Below are 8048 nucleotides of genomic sequence, written 5' to 3'. Positions count from 1 at the left end.
AACTCAGTTTAAAATTGGCTCCCCCGTATTTTGAGGCTGTGCCCCCTAGGTCTAGTCACCCCGACCAGTGGAAACAACCTATCTGCCTCTATCTTGTCTATTCCTTTCATTATTTTAAATGTTTCTTTCAGATCACCCCTCATCCTTCTGAACTCCAACGATTAAAGACCCAGTCTACTCAATCTATCATAATAAGGTAACCCCCTCATCTCCGGAATCAGCCTAGTGAATCGTCTCTGTACCCTCTTCAAAGCTAGTATATCCTTCCTAAAGAAAGGAGATCAAAATTGCATGCAGTACTCCAGGTGCGTCCTCAACAATGCCCTATACAGTTGCAGCAGAACCTCCCTTCTTTAGTACTCCATCCCTCTCGCAATGAAAGCCAACATTCCATTCGCCTTCCTAATTACTTGCTGCAACTGCAAACTAACATTTTGGGATTCATGCATAAGTACCCCCAGGTCTCTCTGCACCTCAGCATGTTGTAATTTCTCCCCATTCAAATAATATTCCTTTTTACTGTTTTTTTCCCCAAGGTGGATGACCTCACATTTTCCGAGATTGTATTCCATCTGCTAAATCTTAGCACATTCGCTCAACCTATCTAAATCTCTTTGCAGCCTCTCTGTGTCCTCTACACAAGCCGCTTTCCCACTAATCTTTGTGTCATCTGCAAATGGTGTTACACGACACTCTGTCCACTCTTCCAGTTCATCGATGTATATTGTAAACAGTTGTGGTCCCAGCACCGATCCCTGTGGCACACCACTAACCACCGATTTCCAACCCGAAAAGGACCCATTTATCCCATATCTCTGCTTTCTGTTAGCTAGCCTATTCTCTATCCATGCTAATACATTTCCTATGACTCCGCGTACCTTTATCTTCTGCAGTAACCTTTTGTGTGGCACCATATCGAAAGCCGTTTGGAAATCTAAATACACCACATCCATCGGTATACCTCTATGCACCATGCTCCTGATATCCTCAAAGAATTCCAGTAAATTATTTAAACATGCTCTCCCCTTCCTGAATCCATGTGGCGTCTGCTTGATTGTACTATTCCTAGCTAGATGTCCCGCTATTTCTTCCTTAATGATAGCTTCAATCATTTTCCCCATTATAAATGTTAAACTAACCGGCCTATATTTACCTGCCTTTTGTCTGCCCCCTTTTTTAAACAGTGGCGTTACATTTGCTGCTTTTTAATTCGCTGGTACCTCCCTAGAGTCCAGAGAATTTTGGTAGATTATAACGAATGCATCTGCGATAACGTCCGCCATCTCTTTTAATACCCTGGGATGCATTTCATCAGGACGAGGGGAATGGTCTACCTTGAGTTCTATTAGCTTATCCAGCACTACCCCCCTAGTGACAGTGATTATCTCAAGGTCCTTTATTCCCACAATCCCGTGACCAGCAATTTGTGGCATGGTTTTTGTGTGTTCCACTGTGAAGACGGAAGCAAAATAATTGTTTGAGGTCTCAGCCATTTCCACATTTCCCATTATTAAATGCCCCTTCTCATCTTCTAAGGGACCAACATTTACTTTAGTCACTCTTTTCCGTTTTATATATCGGTAAAAGCTTTTACTAACTATTTTAATGTTTTGTGCAAGTTTACCTTCGTAATCTATCTTTCTTTTCTTTATTGCTTTCTTCGTCATTCTTTGCTGTCGTTTAAAATGTTCCCAATCTGCTCGTTTCCCACTAACCTTGGCCATCTTATACGCATTGGTTTTTACTTTGATACTCTCCGTTATTTACTTGGTTATCCACGGCTGGTTATCCCTTCTCTTACCGCCCTTCTTTTTCACTGGAATATATTTTTGTTGAGCACTATGAAAGAGCTCCATAAAAGTCCTCCACCGTTCCTCAATTGTGCCACCGTTGAGTCTGTGATTCCAGTCTACTTTAGCCAACTCTGCCCTCATCCCACTATAGTCACCTTTGGTTCAGCATAGTATGCTCGTTTGAGATACTACTTCCTCACCCTCAAACTGTATTACAAATTCAACCATACTGTGATCACTCATTCTGAGAGGATCTTTTACTGGGAGATCGTTTATTATTCCTGTCTCATTACACAGGACCAGATCTAAGATAGCTTGCTCCCTTTTATGCTCTGTAATATACTGTTCTAAGAAACAATCCCGTATGCATTCTATGAATTCCTCCTCAAGGCTACCCAGTGCGATTTGATTTGACCAATCGACATGTCGGTTAAAATCCCCCATGATTACTGCCGTTCCTTTTTCACGTGCCTCTATTATTCCCTTGATTATTGCCCGCCCCACCGTGAAGCTATTATTTGGGGGCTTATAAACTACGCCCACCAGTGACTTTTTCCCCTTACTATCTCTAATCTCCACCCACAATGATTCAACATTTTGTTCAATAGAGCCAATATCGTCTCTCACAACTGCCCTGATATCATCCTTTATTAACAGAGCTACCCCACCTCCTTTCCCTTCTTGTCTATCTTTCCGAATTGTCAGATACCGCTGTATGTTTAATTCCCTGTCCTGGCCAACCTGCAACGTTTCTGTACTGGCCACCAAATCATATCCATTTATGATGATTTGTGCCGTCAACGCATTTACTTTATTTCGAATGCTGCGTGCAGTTAGGTAGAGTGTTTTAATACTATTTATTACCTATGATTTTTCGTTTTGCCCCCTCCTGCAGCCCCTTTATATTCATACATGTTGTCCCTTCCTATCACCTTGTCATTTACACTTACCCCAGTGTTACTCTGCTCTGTTGCCTCCTGCCTTTTGCATTTTTTCTTGTGGTCCTGTGATTTGAGCTCTCATCCACTCTAACTAGCTCAGAGCGCTCTCCTGGGTTCCGAATACTCCTTGCATTGCGGCATAGAGATTTCATGCTTGCCTTTTTATTACACTTTGACCCTTTAGAATTTTGCTGTACATTAGTCTGCTGCAAACTGCAGGAGCCACGTCGCTTACTGGATAAGGCATCTACTTTGATGCAAACGCTGATGTTATCAGAAAATTGCAATGTCAAACGCTGCCGTGGTCACTTTGCAAAACTTGTTCATCTTTATAAAACCAAACCTCGTTCGCACTCATTAACTAAATGTGAGTTCCTCCCAAACAATGCACTGATCTTTATTAATAGGCATTTTTTAATGCTTAATATATTGTTCACTGATTTTTGCAGATAGTGTCCAACTAACCAACAATTAATACCGATAAACTATTAAAGTTTCTAGTTCGAACTACAGCTTCGCGTCAATCCGTGTAATAAAGGGCAGTGGAGGGATTTGTGATCAGATTCCAATGAGATCCCCGTGAGTCGATAAAATAAGAGCAACTATTGAATCGCTGCGAGCAGGGCTTGAACCTGCGCAGGGAAACCCCCATTGGATTTCGAGTCCAACGCCTTAACCACTCGGCCATCGCAGCTACACAGTAGAGCTGCTTTAATAGTCGAATCGTCGGTGCAATTTATCAGAGAGACCGCCTGCATGCTTGCCCGATTGGATCTCCCAGACGATGTGAAAATTCAATCATCGAATCACAGAATCTCGCAGCAAAGAAGGTAAAATCTCGGTCAGAACTGAAAGAATTTACATTTCGGGAAAAACTGAACAGTCTGGGGAGCTTCTTTCTCGAAAAACAAGTGAGATATATTTTTTAACATTATGAAGGTACTTGATCGAGTTGATGGGGACAAAATGTTTCCTATTGTGGAGGAGTTCAGAACGGGAGGTCACTGATAAATTCAGTAGACAATTCAAGAGCAACTTATTTACCAAAGAGTGGTTAGAATGTGGAAGATGCTACACGAGCAGTAGTTGAGGCGAATAGCACAGATTCATTTTAAAGGGATTACCTCAGCACATGACTGAGAAAGCAATAGAACAATATGCTGAGAGGATCAAGTGAAGTAGGGTAGTGTGCAGCATTAACTCTAGCAATACCAGTTAGGTACAATTGTCTCTTTCTGTGATGCAATCTCCATATAACGTTATGTAACACACATTTTAAACAACAACAACAACTTATATATCATTAGCACCTTGAAATTAGCGAAACGTCCAAGGCGCTTCACAAGAGTATGATGCGATACAAATTTGACACCGAGCCACTAAATACAAATTAGCGCAGGTGACGAAAAGATTGGCCAACCAGGTATGCTTGATAATGAGGAAGAAAGCTGTACATTGCAGGTAGATATCAAAGAACTGGTCAGGGGTTTAATGGAATTCAACCCGGAGAAGTGTTAGATAATGCATTTGGGGAGTGCTTATAGGGAAAGCGAATAAACATTAAATGTTAGGCCACTGATAAGTGTAGAGGTGCAAATGACCTTGGAGTGCATGTCCACAGAATCCTTGACGGTAGCAGAGCAGGAAGATAATGGTGGCGTTGCTGGTTAAAGAAGAAATTAATGCAATGATAATGAGGTACATTAGCTTGAATGATTTGGAAGCGGTATGGGGGGAGCTGCAGAATAGCAAATGGCAGAAAACGCTGGTGGGAATTGTGTACAGACCTCCAAACGGTAGTAGTGAGGTTGGGGACAGCATCAAACAAGAAATAAGGGATGTGTGCAATAAAGGTACAGCAGTTACCATGCGCAACTTTAATCTATATATTGATTGGGCTGACCAAAATGGTAGCAATGCGGTGGAGTACGATTTCCTGGAGTATATTAGGGATAGTTTTCCAGACCAATATGCCGAGGAACCACCGAGAGAGCTGGCCATCGTAGACTAGGTGATGTGTAATGAGAAGGGACTAATTGGCAATCTTGTTGTGTGAGGCCCCTTGGGGAAGAGTGACCATAATATGGTAGAATTCTTTATAAGATGGAGAGTGACACAGTTAATTCAGAAACTAGGGACCTGAACTTTAGGAAAGGTAATTTCGATGGTATGAGGCGTGAATTGGCTAGAATAGACTGGCAAATGATACTTAAAAGGTTGACGGTGGATAGGCAATGCCAAACATTTAAAGACCACATGGATGAACTTCAACAATTGTACATCCCTGTCTGGAGTAAAAATACAACGGGGAAGATGGCTCAACCGTTGCTAACAAGGGAAATTAAGGATAATGTTAAATTCAAAGGAACAGTTATATCAATTGGCTAGAAAAATCAGGAAACCTGAGGACTGGGAGAAATTTAGAATTCAGCCAAGGAGGACTAAGGGTTTCGTTAAGAGGGGGAAAAAAGAGTATGAGACAAAGCGTGCCAGACGCATAGAAAATGATTGCCAAAGCTTTTATATATATGTGAAGAGAAAAAGATTAGTGAAGACAAACGTAGGTCCCTTTCAGTCGGATTCAGGTGAATTTATAATGGACAACAAAGAAAAGGCAGAATAATTGAACAAATACTTTGGTTCTGTCTTCACAATGGAAGACACAAATAACCTTATGGATATACTAGGAGACCGAGGGTCTAGTGCGAAGGAGGAACTGAAGGATATGCTGATTAGATGGGAAATTGTGTTGGGGAAATTGATGGGATGAAGGCCGCTAAATCCCCGGGGCCTGAAAGTCTGCATCCCAGAGTTCTTAAGGAAGTGTCCCGAGAATTACTGGATGCATTCATGATCATTTTCCAACAGTCTATCGACTCTGGATCAGGTCCCATGGACTGGAGGGTTGGTAATGTAACACCACTTTTTAAAAAAGGAGGGAGAGAGAAAATGGGTAATTATAGATGGGTTAGCCTGACATCAGTCGTGAGGAAAATGTTGGAAAGCAGTGACAGGGTCGGTCCAAGTCAGCATGGATTTATGAAGGGAAAATCAAGCTTGACGAATCTTCCAGAATTTTCTGAATATATAACTTGCAGAGTGGACAAGGGATAACCAATGGATGTGACGTATCTGAACTTTCAAAAGGCTTTAGATAAGGTCCCAATATAAGAGATTTGTGTGCAACATCAAAGCACATGGTATTGGGGGTAATATACTTACGTGGATAGAAACAGAGAAACAAAGAAAATAGGTGCAGGAGTAGGCCATTCGGCCATTCGAGCCTGCACCGACATTCAATCAGATCATGGCTGACCATTCCTTCAGTACCGCTGTCCTGGTGCCTCTCCATATCCCTTCATCTCCTTAACCGTAAGGGCCATATCTAATTCCCTCTTGAATATATCCAATGAACTGGCATCAACAACTCTCTGCGGCAGGGAATTCCACAGGTCAACAACTCTCTGAGTGAAGAAGTTTCTCCTCATCTCAGTCGTACATGGCCTACCCCTTATCCTAAGACTATTTCCCCTGGTTCTGGACTTCCCCAATATCGAGAACAGTCTTCCCGCATCTAACCTGTCCAGTCCCGTCAGAATCTTATATGTTTCTATGAGATCCCCTCTCATCCTTCTAAACTCCAGTGAATAAAGGCCTAGTTGATCCAGTCTCTCCACATATGACAGCTCAGCCATCCCTGGAATCAGTCTGGTGAACCTTCGCTGCACTCCCTCAATAGCAAGAACGTCCTTCCTCACATTCGGAGACCAAAACTGAACACAATATTCCAGGTGAGGCCTCATTAAGACCCTGTACAACTGCAATAAGACCTCCCTGCTCCTATATTCAAATCCCCTAGCTACAAAGGCCAACATACCATTTGCCTTCTTTACCAATCGCTGTACCTGCTCGCCCACTTTCAGTGACTGATGAACCATGACACCCAGGTCTCGCTGCAACTCCCCTTTTTCTAGTCTGCCTCCATTCAGATAATATTCTGCCTTCGTGTTTTTGCCCCCAAAATGGATAACCTCACATTTATCCAGATTATACTGCATCTGCCATGTATTTGCCCACTCACCTAATCTGTCCACATCACCGTGCAACCCCTTTGCGTCTTCCTCACAGCTCACACCGCCACCCAGTTTAGTGTCATCCACAAACTTGGAGATATTACACTCTACCCCTTTATCGTTAATGTATATTGTAAAGAGCTGGGGTCCCAGCACTGAGCCCTGCGGCACTCCACTAGTCACTGCCTGCCATTCTGAAAAGGACCCGTTTAACCAGACTCTCTGCTTCCTGTCTGCCAACCAGATCTCTATCCATGTCAGTACATTACCACCAATACCATGCGCTTTGATTTTGTATAACAATCTCTTGTGCGGGACCTCGTCAAATGCCTTTTGAAAGGCCAAAAACACCACATCCACTGGTTCTCCTTGTGCACTCTACTAGTTACATCCTCAAAAAATTCCAGAAGATTCGTCAAGCACGATTTCCCTTTCATAAATCAATGCTGACTCGGTCCGATCCTGTCATTGCTTTCCAAATGGGCTCCTTAATGATTGATTCCAACATTTTCCCCATTACGGATGTCACGCTAACCAGTCTATAATTACCGCTTTGTCTCTCCCTCCATTTTTAAAAAGTGGCGTTACATTAGCTACCCTCCAGTCAATAGGAATTGATCCAGAGTCGATAGATTGTTGGAAAATGATCACAAATGCATCTACTATTTCTCGGAAGACTTCCTTAAGTACTCTGACATGCAGACTATCAAGACTCGGGGAATTATCGGCCTTTAATCCCAACAACTTCCCTAACACAATTTCCCACCTAATAAGGATATCTTTCAGTTCCTCATTCTCACTAGACCCACTGTCCCCTAGTACATTCGGAAGGTGATCTGTATCTTCCTTTGTGAAGACAGAACCGAAGTGTCGAGAACTGTTTGGCAGACAGGAAGCAGAGAGTGGAGATAAACGGGTCCTTTTCAGAATGGCCGGCAGTGATTAGTGGAATGCCTCAGGGCTCAGTGCTGGGACTCCAGCTCTTCACAGAATACATTAATGATTCAGATGAAGGAATTGAGTGTAATATCTCCAGGTTTGCAGATGAAACTAAATTAGCTGGCGGTGTGAGCCCTGAGGAGGACGCTAAGAGGCTGCAGCTTGACTTGGACAGGTTGGGTGAGTGGGGAAATACATGGCAGATGCAGTATAATGTTGATAAATGTGCGGTTATCCACTTTGATGGCAAAACAACGAAGGCAGAATGTTATCTGCATGGCGGCAGATTCGGAAAAGGTGAG

General features: G+C 42.8%; 1 non-coding gene across 1 annotated transcript; it reads right to left on the bottom strand.

Moving 5' to 3' along the window:
* Positions 1-3345: 3345 nt before the first annotated feature.
* Positions 3346-3428, bottom strand: trnas-cga (transfer RNA serine (anticodon CGA)). The gene has a single exon. It is a non-coding gene; the product is annotated as a tRNA-Ser (tRNA).
* Between the last annotated feature and the right edge of the window lie 4620 nt (positions 3429-8048).

This window comes from Pristiophorus japonicus, unplaced genomic scaffold (genome assembly GCF_044704955.1).
Source record: "Pristiophorus japonicus isolate sPriJap1 unplaced genomic scaffold, sPriJap1.hap1 HAP1_SCAFFOLD_82, whole genome shotgun sequence".
Lineage (NCBI taxonomy): Eukaryota > Metazoa > Chordata > Chondrichthyes > Pristiophoridae > Pristiophorus > Pristiophorus japonicus.
The sequence above is the reverse complement of the archived record's forward strand: the minus strand, read 5'-3'. Positions and strand labels throughout refer to the sequence as shown.